The sequence below is a fragment of the Astyanax mexicanus genome, chromosome 2, assembly GCF_023375975.1.
Source record: "Astyanax mexicanus isolate ESR-SI-001 chromosome 2, AstMex3_surface, whole genome shotgun sequence".
Taxonomy (NCBI): Eukaryota; Metazoa; Chordata; class Actinopteri; order Characiformes; family Acestrorhamphidae; genus Astyanax; species Astyanax mexicanus.
The window spans coordinates 78,517,894-78,536,177 of NC_064409.1; the positions used below are offsets into that span (position 1 = coordinate 78,517,894).

The 18,284-nt window shown below is 37.9% G+C and overlaps 1 protein-coding gene across 1 annotated transcript in view; it reads right to left on the bottom strand.

The window, feature by feature from the left end:
- The window catches only part of LOC125799083 (trafficking protein particle complex subunit 9-like), a 141,213-nt gene that overhangs the window by 19,824 nt on the left and 103,105 nt on the right, over positions 1–18,284 (bottom strand). The gene's annotated exons all lie outside the window — the stretch shown is intronic.

Here is an 18,284-nt window from a genome sequence, read left to right on the forward strand (position 1 = left end):
TGTAAATAAATGCTCTAAATGAGAATATTTTTATTTGGAATTTGGGAGAAATGTTGTCTGTAGTTTATAGAATAAAACAACAATGTTCATTTTACTCAAACATAAAACTATAAATAGCAAAATCAGAGAAACTGATTTAGAAACTGATTTAGACTCTTATTTTTTCCAGAGCTGTATACGTTACACAGGACTTTTTTTCAAACAAGAAAAAGCAATACATACAAAACTTAATGCATTTAAAATGAGAAAAGGAGTGATTTCTAGATAGCTTTTGGCTATACATTTCCAGGTGGTTGAGACGGTGTTGCAGGTGTACTATAAACAGTTCCTTATATGCTTGTTTGGTCATTTAAGCTCTTGAGATCTTGTGTTCTCAGATAAGGAACATTATTACATCTACTTATTTTTTAAAATGTTGATCCTTTAGCTTCATAAGAAGACACTGCCCGTATCGTCTAGTGATCGCAAAAAAACACTATCATAAACACAATAAAACAATCAAAAAACAAAAAAGTGTCTGGAATCCCAGTCAATAGTTTCTACAGCCAGTCCAGACAGTAACATGAGCCAGGTAAAAATGTTATGTTTGAAACTAGTTCATTTACTTACTGTAGAAAGCTACAATTTAGTTTTCTTGGACTAATTCAGTCTTTTTGATTCCAGATAACAAGGATTTTAAAATATTTAAATAAACTATATTAATTGTCCCATATGAGGACAATGCTTTTCGCAAAAACGAAGTTCTGTACAAAGAAATAGGTTAGTTTTTATACGTTAGGTCCTACTTATCCCAAATAGCTAGAATAATAAAAAAATGCACAGCAAGCAAAAGTCCGGGTCTCAGGATGATAAAATGGGTGGTTTCAGTAGATGGCGCTCTTTCCCCTCATCACTCCTAGGGTGATGTGGATCAGCACAAGGCTGCGTCTGTGAGCTGATGTATCAAAACCGTGTCGCTGCACTTTCCCCCGAGCGTTAGCGCTGTGATGCTACTCGGTAATGCTGCATCAGCAGCAGTTTAAAAAGAAAAGAGGCGGAGTCTGACTTCACATGTATCAGAGGAGGCGTGTGCTAGTCTTCACCCTCCTGGTGTGTTGGGGCATTACTAATGATAGGGGGCAAGTCCTAATGAGTGGGTTGGGTAATTGGCCGTGTAAATTGGGGGAAAAATGGGAAACCTTGAGGTGCTGTTTATGAATCTGCCCAACGCTGGGAGCTGGACTGGTGGTAAAATGTATTATAAAAGTGAGAGAGACGAGCTGAATAAAGCTAAAAGTCAAGGTTTTGGCTCAGCCAGGTTGTTTGGCTGCCCTCCACAGTTTGGCACGACTACAGTCCAAAGAGATAAAAAAGAGAGAGAGATTGAATGTGGGTATGTTCACTACAGACCATAATATCATTAAACCATCCCTCAGACACACTGCACCAAGAACCGTCCTTGATGTTCACCATGACCAGAAGAAGCTCCGCCCACTTCTCTACTACAATACAGTTACTATATTCACTAATACCACTTTACTACAACTTTACTACTGTACACAACACAAGCCTTATTATATATGTTCACCATGACCAGAAGCTCCGCCCACTTCTCTACTACAATACAGAGTTACTATATTCACTAATACCACTTACAACTTTACTACTCTACACAACACAAGCCTTATGTTCACCATGACCAGAAGCTCCGCCCACTTCTCTACTACAATACAGACTCACTATATTCACTAATACCACTTACAACTTTACTACTGTACACAACACAAGCCTTATTATGTTCATGTCCAGAAGCTCCGCCCACTTCTCTACTACAATACAGAGTTACTATATTCACTAAAAAAACACTTACAACTTTACTACTGTACACAACACAAGCCTTATTATATATGTTCACCATGACCAGAAGAAGCTCCGCCCACTTCTCTACAATACAATACAGTTACTATATTCACTAATACCACGCCTTATTGTGTTCACCATGTCCAGACCTACTACAATACAGAGTTACTATATTCATTACTACACTTCTGTTGGAGTTTGAATGATGCTAAAATGAATTGGAGAGTGAGAGAGAAGAGCTGAATAAAGCTAAAAGTCACGGTTTTGGCTCAGCCAGGTTGTTTGGCTGCCCTCCACAGTTTGGCATGAGCACAGGTCACAGTGTGGGTACGCTACGCTGGGGTGGGTGATCAAATTGGACTCGTCTGAGCTCCAGTCTTTCTTTAGAAGCTCCAGATTAAACGCGGCCGCTGGCGGGCTCCTGATCTGAATCACGGCATGGTGTGTGATCAGCCGTGGGCCTCGGGGACCGGCGCCGGCATTGCCATGCTACGAACATACAGCCCCCGACCATTCTCCATTAACTCCGGGAGAAATTCATCAGCCGAGGAGCCTCGGTTCCCCTTCTCCCTCTCGTCTCGTCTCTAATTAAAGTGGCTGTCAGAAACAGAAGAGGTTCATGACAGCCACTTCAGCGCACAAATAATTCAAAAGGTACACCGGGTGGGCTATAATAACACAAATAATTGGAAACGGACGATTCCTTTTGAACCGCGGACGCCCTCGCGGTTCTCCAGCGCATTCTCAAGTATGAATGCTTAATGCAACTCATCTAGTGCATACAGAACACACTTCTAACTCATTACTGTTAGACACATACCAGTCCCTCAAAAAGCCTTATGGTAACCATGTCTAGAAGAGGCGTTGATGTCTTGTAGATGCTTGGAGGCATCTGGGATTGAACATCAGATGTGGTCAGATTACTCAGTATTCCAGATTTTTTTTTTGGACCAAAGATACAAAGAATTATTCTGAAGTCACAATAAGCACTGGAAACATGCATAGAACCAATCAGGCTCCACCCCTCACCCCTCATGTCAAACCCCCTACCAGAGAGAACGTCACACAGAACACAGCAGGATAAGCCAGCAGACTTTGTCTGAGGGAGGGATCTTCCTCATTCTGAAAGGGACTGAAACTGGTAAGAATAGAGCTGGTTAGATCTTTATGTGAGATTGATTGTGTGTAAAGAGCTTCATGAGCATGTCTTATGATTAATATAGACTATAGATCAATTCTAACTTGAGGTATAATATGTCCCCTTTAAAATGAGGGAAATGTGGGGCCTTATGCTAACCATGTCCAGAAGTGGCATTTATGACTTGGAGACTATGACTATGGACTTGGAGGCTTGGAAGCATCTGGGAATTGACCATCACGCGTAAAACATGTATTGTGGTTAGAAAACTCAGTATTCCAGATTTTTTTGGGACCAAAGATACAAAGACTCCTATTCTGAAGTCACAATAAGCATTGAAAACCTGCATATAACCAACCTGACTCCACCCCTCACCTATCAAAACCCCTACCAGAGAGAACCTCAGACAGTACACAGCAGATTTAGCCAGCAGACTTTGTCTGAGGGAGGGATCTGTACCTATCTGTACCTACCTGTCCGTGGCGAGTCAGTAGAAAAGGGAGATGTAAGAACTTTCGAATAACGAGTTTTAATGTGCTTCTATCACGTTTTTCACATGTGTAAAACGTGTATTGTCAGATGGTCAGATTACTTAGTATTCCAGATCTTTTTTTCACCAAAACCAGAGCCTTTTAATGAAACAAAAATTACACTTTCAATAAATGGGACATATGCCAAAAATGGCCTCCAAAAAACTGATGTTTTCTAATTCTGAAAACCCCTACCAGAGAGAACATCATACAGTACACAGCAGGATTAGCCAGCAGACTTCATCAAATAATGAGTTTTAATGTTAGCACAAGCTAACATTTAACAATGCAAGAGCTTATTTGCATTAAAGTGACAGAGACCTTAAACAGCTCATTCGGAAAGTGACTGAAACTGGGAAGAATAGAGATGGTGAGATCTTTATCTTTATGTGAGAGTGATTTTGTGTAAAGAACTTTATGAACATGTTTTGTTGTATAAACCATGTACCTATTCTAATTTGTGTAAAAAGAGAAATAATATGTCCCCATTAAAATGAAGGAAATATGGGTGAAGCGGCTAACGCTCGCGAGAACTGCGACCTGCTTTCCGACCTTTAGTTCTAACAGTTCTACAAGGGCTACTGGTTCCTTCTTTACAAACTAACATACAGACACTCTGGCAGAAGCTGGAAAGAGACCGGATATGTCTGTGAAAGCCAGAAAACGAGAAAGAGAAACTAATCCGCCTGAAACATTTATTACACTCTACAACTGTAGGGGGAGCCCACGAGCACAAAATCTCAATCCTACCTAGTGGAGCTTTAATACCTGACTCTTAGAATTCATACACAAGGAGCACTGCCAATTTTTGGGGATACATAACAGTTTTTAATTGTGCCTTATAATTTGATAAATATGATTCTGTGCAGATCTAATTTGGTTAAATACTAATCCTTATATATTAAGCTGTAATAATCTACATTATCTAACTTGTAGAGTGTAACCTCACTCTCACACACCCATTTCTCTGCGTTTTGCTCCTTACAGGTATTGACATTTTATTACAGCAGAATCCAATAGCCGGGGTGCTGTCTCTGTGACCCAGTGCAGCTCTGAACATAATTGAGAACATGTGGAATTTCAGCTCCTGAAGCGAGTCTGAGTCAAACGCTGAATTCTGATGTCTGACTCATATCATTAACACCTTCAGGGCCGAGGAGAGCTTCCATTAATATTATATTTATTATATTTACTCTAATTATTATTGCACCGAAAGATCTTATACCCTCAGTATGAAATGTTCAGGGAGATATACGTCTTCTAAACTGTTTCTGCAGATCATTCTGATGATCTAGGTGATACAAAACCCTTTTTTCTGCAGTAAAAGAAGCTGCCTGTTCACTTTCTACTCCGCTTAATAATCCCAGATCAGTAACTGGAATTAACTCAAATTTAGCAGGTTTAAAAAAATAGACAACTATAACAAAACGGTTTAAAAAGTTTGATTAAAAAAATGATTATTTATTATATTTTTAAAGTTGCATATTTACATACATTTTTTAAAATAATGTAATGCTTAAATATGCAGTGCTGTGCAAAAGTTTTAGGCACCAAAGCAAATTACACCAATCCATTAATCTCAGAAATATGAGTGTTTTACCAAAAAATCACCACATATGATTTAAACAGATGCACATAAAAATAAATACAGTAAAAAGTAACAGGGAATTCTCATTTTTATCTATAAGTATGTTTTATATCCTGTGAGCCGAGCTGAAGAACAAAGTGTAGTTTTGATCCAGATTTCTCCTGGATGCTCCTCAGCCAGCATGTGTTTATTATGTTCAGTTCCATCAGCAGCTCACCTGATTTACCACATTTACCAATTCACCAAACCCGGTGTTGATTAATATGATGAGAACTAGAAATAAAACTCTATTAAACTCAGATGAGGAGGAGAGATTAGGAGATGTTTTAAGGAAAACAGGGCTGTAAAAGCTGCTCTGCTCTTTGTAAAACTGCTGTTTGTATTTATTGTAATGCTGTAATGTGTTTTACTGAGCTATTAAACACTTACTGCACAGATAAGAAGCTTTTCTTTAATGAAATTCCCACAGGTGCCCAAAACATTTGCACAATACTGTATATCTTCAAGATTTAGGTGTGTGATATTAGGCAGAAAATCTACAAAAAGGCTGGCTTGTACCCTGTAAAACACTGGTAAACTTTTGGGAACTGTTTAAAAACAACAGGTTGTTGGAGTCTAATCAAAAATAAAGTATCTCTATTTTTGTTGATTTTTAAGTTATTGAAACCAATAACCAATAGATTTTTCAAAATGATCTAATATAAACTCTTTTTTATTCACTTTAATTGAAAGTAAAGAAAGCTGTTTCTTTCTCCTGTAAAGTTGCTGTTTTGGAGATACATGTTTTTCATTTGATTCTTCAGTTTTAATCCAGATTAAAAGTCTTTCTATGAGTAAAGATACTTGGCTTGATGAAAGCAATGGTGAATCAACAGCATTTTGTGATTATACACCAAAATTGAGAAACTCTAAGAGGTAGATTTCTGTGGCCGTCACCTGCTTCTCAAATGTAATTGGTGGATTTGGTATTAAAAAAAAAAAGAACCGACCAATGGATATTCAGGAAATCAATGAAGGAAGTTACAAATATACAGCTTAGGAAATATTAAGTTTCTCAGATTTTACTACTTATTGGTTTATGTTTGAGTAAAATGAACATTGTTGTTTTATTCTATAAACTACAGACACCATTTCTCCCAAATTCCAAATAAAAATATTTTAGTCATTTAGAGCATTTATTTACAGAAAATGAGAAATGGTTGAAATAACAAAAAAGATGCAGAGCTTCAGAGTTCATATTCATAAATTTTTAAGAGTGGAATTTAATTAATTTTAATTACAGTTTTCATGCATCTTGGCATCATGTTCTCCTCCACCAGTCTTACACATTGCTTTTGGATAACTTTATGCCTTTACTCCTGGTGTAAAAAGTTTGGTAAAATCAAAGAAACTCATCATTTTTACATGGTCTTTTATTTTTTAGAGCTTTTTTCAGTGAAATTGTCAACCTGTTATGCAGCTGGCCATAACAGGATGGACACATGCATGTTAGAAAATAATACGTGAGAATAAAAAGTGATTAAGCTATAAATTATGATTTATGTCTAGTCACAATTCTTAAGAATATATATAATAAATACTTTTTAAAAGTTTTAAATTGTAAAAGGCTGTTTATCTACATTATAAAGTTAATATAATTTGAATAAGCTGTAAATGTACCGAATTCATCCATAAACCGACACAATCAGGTCCAGAAAAGCCCATCTGTCAGGTGCAGGAATATCCTACACAACAGTTTCCTACAAGTGGTCATTACTTTATGATTACCACATCAAGCTAAACTCCCTGCGGCAGTAGATGCGGAGATTCTAAGTGCTATAATGGCTCTATAGTCGACTCTGTATATGAGCCGCCCGTAGAAAGCAAACTTAATTACAGACTGTGTTTTCCCAGCAGGAGACTCAATCCAACACACCTCTCTCTCTCTGAGACAGAGGGACCTTAAATACATGCTGGAGTTAGTGCGGAGGGTGGGGGAACCCGCAAACTAAATGTCAGGAGTAATGGGAAAATTGAGGAGAAGGGCAGGAGATAATGGCAGCAGAATGCAGTAAAGGAAGAAGAAAGGAGGAAGAGAATGATGGAGGGTACAGAAGACATCTGGGGGAGTCAGGTGGGTGAGCGGTATGGCCTGAGCGATGTATCGTTGGGCTGATAGATTGGTCAAACTTTATTGTGAAGGTTTTATATACAGGAATTGGACAATGAAACTAAAACAATAGAGCACAATATTAGAGCACAATCATTTATTGTGGTGACGTACAGTTCTGGTGGAAACAGGAGAGTTGAGGTGCACATTGAATTCTGTGGTTTTATGTTTTTTGGATACAATCCGGGTTAGCACCCGAACATCCCTTTCAGACAGCTTCCTCTTACAGCGTCCACAGTTAATCCTGTTGAATGTGGTTGGTCCTTCTTGGTGGTATGCTGACATTACCCTGGATACCGTGGCTCTTGATGCATCACAAAGACTTGCTGTCTTGGTCACAGATGCTCCAGCAAGACGTTCACCAACAATTTGTCCTCTTTTGAACTCTGGTATGTCTCCCATAATGCAATCTTGTGTGCCTTGTAATATTTTGAACAAAACTGTGCTCTTACCCTGCTAACTGAACCTTCACACTCTTACAGCTCTTACTGGTGCAATGTGCAATTAATGAAGATTGGTCACCAGGCTGCTCCAATTTAGCCATGAAACTAAAATCCCACACTAAAATGATGACAGGTGTTTCAGTTTCATTGTTGATGCATTTCGAATGAATGAAAATAGACCAATAGAGAGTCCAGAAGCCTCAATAATTCCTTTTCTCACATAATAGTAAAGTTTAAATAGCAGTTCTCCAGTGATTAGAAAATCATGCTTTTTTTTTTATTGGTTAAGTGTTTACCCCCTCGTCTCCCACCTCCACCCATGTCCCACACCCCCATCCCCTCCGTCCACTCCATCCCCTTCAAATCGATGCGCTGCCATTTGAATAGAGCCCAATTAGGAAGAAGTGCTGAGGCTACAGAGACTCTCCCCCGCAGAGCCGGGTCCTAATCCGGTTTGCTGATCAGGGGATTGATTGGGGATTTGGAGCGGAGGACGGCGTGGTGGCGACGGCGGCGCGATCGATTGGCTTTTCCTTGCGCTCAATTACTCCAGCCCTCAGCAGCCGGGATTTATGCTCCGCAGCAGGACGCCACGACTCGCGCTGCCTGCCTGACAGCTATGAGTGTGTGTGTGTGTGTGTATGAGTGTGTGTGTTATGAGTGTGTGTTTGTGAGTAGGAGGGCAGCAATGAAGCGAATCGTCATCCGAACCTGCCACTCTCAGTCACGGTCTCGGGGAAGCCGTGCATTATGAGGGATCTGCACTGCTGCTGCATTTATCTGCTGAAGGGCTGGATCATTACCTCATAACTCAAGATCTGGAAGATCATGCATGTCAGGGATGGGCAACTTCCATGATGGAGAGGGCCACATTTTTTTCAGCATGACCATTGGAGGGCCACATGACCTCGCACTTCAAATAATTGAATATGAAAAACGCTACAAATGATTTTCAATAAGAACAAATTTTATATGAATTTATATCTGTATGTTTACAGCACCAACATTTATCAACAACTATTTTCTGCATATTAATGCATTTTAATACGGCAAAAGACAAACCGTTTGCTTAAAAAAAGTGCAAAAAGGAAGTCCTTCATATCAAAGAACAAAAAGTTTGCTTAAAAAACTGAATGCAAATACAGTAGTTCCTCTGTGTAAAAGTCCTTCATAAGCAACAAGGACAAAACATTTGCTTATAAAAGTGCAAAAGGCATTTGAACTCATTTATAACAAAGAACAAAAAAGATTTAAAAACTGATTGCAAATAGCTCATTCAATAATAGCAGAAAACTAGACCACAGAGGCCCAACATTTATTGAAGCTAATGAGAGAGCTGTGGTTTGGCCTGCTGGCTCACAATGGACTGGATGTCAATGTCAATTTTCGTGGTTGCTTGGCAGCGCCCTCTAGCGGTCAAAAGTAGAATTACGTTTTTTTTTTTTTTTTTTTTTTTTTTGTTTTGTTTTTTATTATGAAATTATGAAATTATTTTTGATCTATTCGCGGGCCGCACTGAGTGATGACGAGGGCTGTGTGCGGCCCCCGGGCCGCCAGTTGCCCATCCCTGATGCATGTGAATATTTTCAGGTTCCAGTACATGTAATAACATTGTAACTACTGATTTATTAAATTTTTTCTCCCATTATTCTCATCACTAGTGATCCACAACACAAAGACGATAAAGACTAGCACATCCCTCCTCCAACACATGGGAGTCAGACTCCACCTCTTTTCTTTTCCTTTTTATGTAGCATAAGCGAGTAGCATCACAGCGCTAACACTCTGAGGTTCTGATACATCAGCTCATAGATGCAGCCTTGTGCTGATCCACATCACCCTAGGAGTGATGAGGGGAAAGAGCAGCGCCATCCACTGTACCCACCCAGAGAAAGCAAGACCAATTGCGCTCTCTCTTTTAGGGCTCTGGCAGCTGATGGCAAGCTGCATAACCGGGATTTGAAGCTGCAAGCTCCTGATCATAGTGGCAGCACCTTAGTTCCCTGGTTTACGCCAAGTCCTGAACCTTTAGTCTTTAGTTGGCTAGTCAAAGGCAATTATTGTTTTTCGTTTTCTTCTTTTTAATTTTTCTTTTTTCTTATTATTCAAGGCTTTAATTTCTCTCAAATTACTTCTACAATTTTTGAGCTAAGACCACAACATTTTACAGGACAGTAGACCCCAATGTAAAATTGGCTCCATAGTTGCGTAAGTAAATGGACCACCAGGTTTTCATCAGTGGTCCATCAAGGTTAAAGTGTTTCTAAAGGTAAAGGTAAATGTTTCTTTTGCTAGTACCGCAAAAAAATTGGCATATAAGTAGATTTTTGTTATGTGTTATATGAACCAAATATGATTTATGTTTTTTTTTTTTTTTTTTTTGTAAAATTATTGTACATTTTGTTTACAGCACATACTCTAGGCACCCCTCACACCACACTGCTCAAACCACACACACTCAACACACCAAACCACACACACATGCCTTATAATCTGATTAGCTTAAAGAGCAGAGACAGGCAAAGATAAGAGTTTATACACAGTATTTACAAGGTGCACACACTGCACATTTAATTTCCTCAGGCCGGGATGGACTTTGTTTTTAATGCTATTTTTATTTTAAATAAAGCTATGGCGTGATAATCACAATATGGTAAAGTAACAAATCAAACTGTGTTTTAAATTAGAATGTTACTAGTGTTTGGCACATAGGATAATTGTTTAATATAAAAATGTATATATTTGTTATAAACGTGTGTTATATTCTTAGGCATTGTAAATTATATTAGAGTAGATGGGGAGATCGGTTATTAATAAACATTTTCTTACATAATAGGTCTAGGCTTCTTCAGTGTTGCAATGTTAATTAACCTCATTCTAAACAGATTTCACTCATTCTAACAGCCTGAAAAATGTTTTAAAAAGCTCATTTTCACGATGTATTTAAGCTGTCCATTCACTACACGACCCTGATTTTGCAAAGACGGGGGATCACTAACTGTAGGACTGCAATTAGATTTTTTCTGAGTTTATTTCCCATCATGCTTCTGGTGGAGTTTACATAACATACAAATTACATATTAATTTACAAGTAATGTTTATATCAATACTGTGATTTATCAGAGACTCACAACTTTTGACCCCAAAAACAGTTTATTTTTTCTGCCACTGTTTGTTCTTAATATTTTTTAATCAAATTTTGTGTTCAACTCGTCCTATAAGCTTCATTACTCCCATTTTTTCTAAAACCTTGTATAGTTTTAGATAGAATTAATGCAATAAAGAACATCATTCTTGCAAAATGTGTATTTATTAAACTTTTTGTATCAAAAATAACACTGCACAATAAGACAAAATAGTGCAAGATAAAATAACTTTAAATATAATGATTTTAGGTACCACTTTAAAATAAGACTACCTTTACAAAGGGTTTATAAATGGTTTACAATTGGTTTATTAATGGTTACTAATTATTAAGTTGTAAATGCCTTAAAAATCATTAATAATCAGTTATAACACATATGTAGAAAGGGCAACAATGACCTGTTGTTTGCCAAATAGACAACCCACAGCCGTCTATACTGTTGCTCTTTCTACATATGTGTTATAACTGATTATTAATGATTTTTAAGGCATTTACAACCTAATTAATAACCATTAATAAACTAATTGTACACCAGTTATAAACGCTTATAAAGGTAATCTTATTTTAAAGTGGTACCTGATTTTAAAGTGCTGCCTGTGTTTAAAATACTGTTCATATTAAAGTAAGAACCATATAAGGCGTATTAACTGCAAAATGTGTTCTTTTTGAAATCGTTCATAAACCGTTGCGTAAAATATATTCTTGCCTCTTCCTGTAGCTCTTCTCCTATTGGCTGTTGTTCACGTCACTACTTGCGTGAGTCTCAAGACTTGAGATAATACTAAACACGGTTGATTTTATCGGATCGACAGGACGCAAACCCGACTGACTGAAACTTTCAAACGTAACCACCTTAAACTAAAGGATGGAGATGACTCGACCGCGACTCGACTGATTTTATCCCGACTCTGGAAATTTGCTTGCGACTGAGAAATCGCTTTAAAATCGTTAGGTGTAAGTTTGTCATTACTGAAAAAAATGTGGGGTTTAAATCGGGCTTGAGCTCGGGACATAGTACACGTTCAGTAGGAGTCTATGAGCTGAACATCATTATCAGTGCAGTGATATATTAGCCTGTATTAGCGCTGCTTAAACGTCGCAATGGCATGGAAGGGCACGCATATCTAAATAAATCTGCATTATCCTGACAGCTGTGCCTATATGTGCCTGAACAGCCGCTGGAGGAGCGCTGGATGGACAGAACTGGCCAGAGGGAGGAAAGAAGGGATGAACTCGGGCTGATGAGAATGGAAAAACAAACAGAGGACAGCAGGACGGTGGGTCATATCCACCCTATATACACACACTAACTGGGAGGGGGTGGTGCTCAAGTGCTGCAGTCTACAAGTGTACACACACACACATACAGTATATATAGTGGAACTATTAGGTGGGTGTTTCCAATAAAGTGGCCACTACTGATGATTGTTGTCCCTTGCCTTGGCATAGCAACGCCCGGGATGAGCCTCCTGGAGGCCGTATGTTTGGTCAGACTGAGGGGATGAGGCCGTACACAACCAGTTAAGTCTGTTGCCATTGACTACTTCTTTCCAATTGGCTTCTGATATTCACTGTCAGTGTGTAGTCATTGCCCCCAAGGTTAACTTAGTATAAACTGTAGATCATCTATATATATAGTATTATGATAAACTGCCTGGTCTCTGTGTTGTAGGCTGTAAGAGCAAGCAACATTTTCTGAGCTGCTAACTAACTCTGTAAACTAATACGTTTCTTTTATTTTACCAAATTGAAAACCTCTGGAATATAATCAAGAGGAAGATGGATGATCACAAGCCATCAAACCAAACTGAACTGCTTGAATTTTTGCACCAGAAGTAAAGCAGCATAAAGTTATCCAAAAGCAGTGTGTAAGACTGGTGGAGAAAGAGAACATGATGCCAAGATGCATGAATTAAAACTGTGATTAAAAACCAGGGTTATTCCACCAAATATTGATGAATATTCTGAACTCTCATTTTCTGTAAATAAATGCTCTAAATGACAATATTTTTTATTTGGAATTTGGGAGAAATGTTGTCTGTAGTTTATAGAATAAAACAACAATGTTCATTTTACTCAAACATAAACCTATAAATAGCAAAATCAGAGAAACTGATTCAGAAACTGAAGTGGTCTTCAATTTTTTCCAGAGCTGCATTTTCTTTCTCTATCTACTTTTATATGAGTTTTGTAATAATATTTTATTTTTATTTTACTTAATTATGCAACTATGGTGCTGCTGATGATGCTGATACAATGACTACTGTGAAAACAGATATATCAGAACTGCAAATCACTCTACATCTACTCCATTATGCATCATTAAAGTGAAGAAAAAAACAGAATTAGAACTGAAGAGAGCTGGTAAGCTAAATTAGAGTGGATAAAATTACAAAAAGAAGACTGCAACACAATGCGTTTTTTTAGCATGCTCAGTGTAATTGCTCATTTTTATCAAAAACTTACAGACTGTTACTTTTAAAAACATATATATCTTTTCTGTAGAAAAACACCTTAAACAACCATGTTTGTTAAAATTCTGGACTACCATTTTTTGGTTAAATGAATGTATTACAAATATAAAGGTTTATACTACTTAAAATTGAATTTTAAGTTTATTCTAGACACAATACACAAAATATAAGGACTTTTTAATTTCATATACAGTGGTTACAGATTTCTTTCATTTTTGCATTTTTGTCACACTAACATAACTTTAATATAAGACAAATATAACCTGAGCAAATATAAAAAAAAAACACTTTTTAAATTATAATTTTATTTATTAAGGAAAAAAATATCCAAACCAATCTGGCCCTGTGTGAAAAAGCAGCATATTATGCCTAGATCTGAGGAAATTCAAAAACAGATGATAAAAAACAAGGTCATTGATCTTCTATCAGTCTGGAAAAGGTTATAAAGTCATTTCTAAAGCTTTGGGACTCCAGAGAACCACAGTGATTCACTATTATTCATTAATGGAGAAAAACATGGAACACTGGTGAACCTTACCAGGAGTGACCGGCCGACCAACCGAAATTACTCCAAAAGGGCATGAACAACTCATCCAGGAGATCCCAAAAGACCCCAGAACTACATTTAAAGAACTGCGGGATCTCACTCGCCTCAGTTAAGATCAGTGTTAATGATTCAATAATAAGAAAGAGAGACTGGGTGAAAATGGTATCCTAAAAGTCAGTTTACTTGTAGGACAAATGCTGTGGTAATATTTTTCTAAGCATATGCAGAAGAAGTGAAGTATCACTGCTAGGTGCTACGAAAAATTCAGATATTCAGAGGCATCCTGTGATCAGAAACTGACTACTGATGAAGGACTACAGCATATCTAACACAAGCTGTGCCTCAACAGATGGGTACAATCTCTGGAAGGGCTGTAACCAATCTGGGAAGTACCGGCATTACAAAGAGAGGTGCCGGATCCAATCTGGAGACGCTGAATCCAATCTGCTACGTGCTGGATTGAATTTAGAAGATGCTGGATCCTTTAAAAAAGCTGGCAGATCCCATTTATTTTAAACAGATCCTCCAAAAAGTGCCAGATCTACAGTTGCAAGATAAAAATATGTGAACCCTTTGGATTTACTTGGATTTCTGCATAAATTAGTTATTAAATGCGTCCTGATCTTTATCTATGTCACAAAAAATTATATGTTTGAATGACTTTTCTAAGTACTAATTGGAGTCAGATGGTGATGAGATTGGATTGGTTGGTTAAAGCTACCCTGCCCTATAAAAATAAGCAAACACCAGTTTTGAGTTTGCTGTTCTTAAGAAGCATTGCTTGATGTGAATCATGCCTCACACAAAGGATCAAGCTCTTAGGAGACCTACGTTCAAGAATTGTTGACTTGCATGAAGCTGGAAAAGGTTACAAAAGTATCTCTAAAAGCCTTGATGTTCATGTGTCCACGATCTACAAGACAGACACTCTACAAATGGAGAAAGTTCAGCACTGTTGTTGCTACCCTCCCTAGGCATGGTAAAGTCTTGTAAAGATGACTGTAAGAGCACAGCGCAGAATGATCAATGAGGTGAGGAAGAATCCTAGAGTGTCAGCTAAAGACTGAACACAGAAATCTCTGGCACATGCTAACAGTTTTTGTTGACGAATCTACAATAAGGAAAACATTAAACAAGAATGGAGTTCATGGGAGAACACCACGGAGGAAGACACTGCTGTCCAAAAAAAACATTACAGCACTATTTGGCTAAATAATATACTGTGGACAGATGAAACACACAACACTATGTGTTGAGAAAAAAGGCACAGCACACCATCATCAAAATCTCATCCCAACTGTGAAACATGGTGGAGGGAGCATCACGGTTTGGGGCTGCTTTGCTGCTTCAGGGCCTGGACGGATTTCAACGGATGTCATCAACGGAAAAATGAATTACCAAGTTTACCAAGACATTTTGCAGGAAAACTTAAGAGCATCTGTCCACCAACTGAAGCTCAACAGAGGATGGATGATGCAACAGGACAACGACCCAAAACATAGAAGAAAATCAACAACCGAACGGCTTCAACAGAAGAAAATAAATAAATACTGGGCCTTCTGGAGAGTCCTGACCTCCTGAACCCAATTGAGATGCTCTGTGGCATCATGACCTCAAGAGAGAGATTCACACCAGATATCCCATAATATTATAGCTGAACTGAAACAGTTTAGTGAAGAGGAATGATCCAGAATTCCTCCTGACTGTTCTGCAGGTCTGATCTGCAGCTACAGGAAACGATTGGTTGAGGTTTTTGCTGATAAAGGAGGATCAACCAGTTATTAAATTCAAAGATTCACATACCTTTTCCCCTCACTGTGAATGTTAACATGTTGTGTTCAATAAAGCCATGCAAACAAATCATATCAGTTTAAACAGACTGTGTTTGTCTATTGTTGGGACTTAGATGAAGATCAGAACACATTTAATCACCAATTTATGCAGAAATCAAAGTATAATCCCAAAGGTTTAATTTAATGAAATAGGTTTGGAAGATGCTGGATCTTCTAGAGTAGGTGCTCGATCCATTAGAATAGGTGTTGTATCTGGGTATTTTAGAGGTTAACTGATGTTCAGCAGTAGTTTGTGATGTAAGGCTTTTATCTGTTTGATTTATCTGATGAAGTTTTGATGGATTGCGCGGCTGCTCCGGCTCCAGACGTCGGCAGCGTTCAGCTGTTAGCGCTGGTGGATGAGAGCTGATCTGGCAGCCTGTAAGAAACTGTACCCAATTAGCTGTAATGATACACAGCAAGCGTTTCAGCTGCTGCTTAATAAAGCTGACATTTAGCGAGCGGCTGGACTCTGCGCAGATTATCCGCCTGAGCGCCGGCTCCCGATCAGGCCGACGCCGAGCTCTACGCTCCAGAATGAGCTCTACTCTGAATCGGGGAAATGATATCGCTCACGGGAGGCTGCTGGCCGGGTTCTTCTCTCAGCGAGGAGCAGAACGAGGAGAACTGAGGGTTTAACCAAGAAACACGACAGAAACTGAGCGTCCAATCACTTATTCACTCACTAATTCAGTTACAACACATATTTGTGCAGCGGCTGCATCCCAAACCGTAAATGATCATTCTACATATAAGTACTTACTACATAAAGTAAGTATAAATTTATTTATAAAACACATTTAAAACCAAAGTGCAAAATTAAACCACACCACGGACATTAAGGGCCCTATTTTAGCGATCTACAGGCAAACCGTGCACCATGCAGCTTAATTTAGGGCGTGTCAGTTTGTCTTTGCTATCATAACAACAGGAAAAGTACACCTTGTGCGACTCAAAACCTGCGAAATGCATGTACTAATTGTTTTTAATTAATTATGATGGTGTTTTTGTCTTAAGGTAAAATACACCAATAAGTATGTCACTTGCTCATCATTCCCTTTAAGAGCCAGAATAGTAATCAGTACTACTATCTGTACTACATTAGTACTACTAATGTGCTGGGCAATTATGGCCTAAAAAGTTATCTTCGTTTTTTACACCAAAAATCGGATTTTCTATTACAGGGGTCACCAACCTTTTTGAACCTGAGAGCTACTTCTTGGGTACCAATTAATGCGAAGGGCTACCAGTTTGATACACACTCGTGAAATTACAAATTTTCTCAATTTACCTTTAATTATATGTTGTTATTAATAATTAATGACATTCATCTATGTGAAGACACAGATATCAATAGGCAACACTATTATTATAAATCTCTGCAAGTGTTTACATTTTATATTATATTTTAATATAATATTACATATTATATTACATTATATTGTATAATAATATATAAACTATAGGCTATCTCTAAGCTAATATTAATGTAATATAATCTAAAATTACATCAATGCAACTGTGATTTAAAAAAAAAAAGAATAGCAACAAAAATGCTATTTTTAGACCAGGCCTGCGGGCTACTCATAAGGTCCTTGCGGGCTACCTGGTGCCCGCGGGCACCATGTTGGTGACCCCTGTTCTATTATAATCATTTTTGCCCCCCTACTAAAAATCAAACTACAGAGGACAAAGAAATGGTTCAAAACTAAATTTACCAGTAAAAAAATAAAGCAATTTGTTTTTTAGATTCTGTAAGATTTATTTCTAGATAAATTTATGTTTTATCCCACTGGGTGTTTGTGTGGAAAGTGTTGGAACTTTTTTCGGTATGAGTTCAGTCCTTGGCGGAATGTTTAGAAAATATGCGTGCATTAGTCTGTGGGAGGCGTCGGTAACGAAGGTAAAACAGGTAAACACTTCAGAAACGAGGAGTGTTTTCAGATATTTTGGATAAAAAAAAAAAAAAAAACCTGATTACTCCATTTGAAAATCACATTACAACTGTAATTTAAATTAACCAAAAATCATGAAAATCACTTAGCATTAGAACGTCTGACTGTTGACATCTGTCTAGATTGTATTCAGTCAGTGGAGCACCTGTGTTTTCTGTTGCCAAGATAGCAATACACCAGAAATGTATCTTTTATTTGAATACACCTCATTTCTAGACCACCACACCCATCAGTGTAGATATCTTCAGAAGCACTGCTGCTATTCAAACGATGATAAGAGTATATAAAAAGGCAGAATGATAAAAATAGGATTGTTTTAAAAACTGAGCTTGAGTTTTAGCCTCGACTGAGAAAACAGCCAGGAGCAACTGATCTAAGACCTCAAAGACCTGGAAGAAAAAGTTGCAACATATACTGTAGGTGGTTTTCTCTCTGTGTGTGTGTAGGTGTGTGTGTGTTCAGGTTGTATTCAATTGAGGCTGTAATGATTTTCCCTTAAGGTGATTATAGGGGGATTTGGGCTAATGGTCCCGTCTGAGCCACACACACACACACACACTACTGAACCTTACACACATTCGCTCTAAGGCAAGGTATCACATGGTTGCAAAAATAGTTGCACCCTGGAGGAAGTAGTAGTTTTT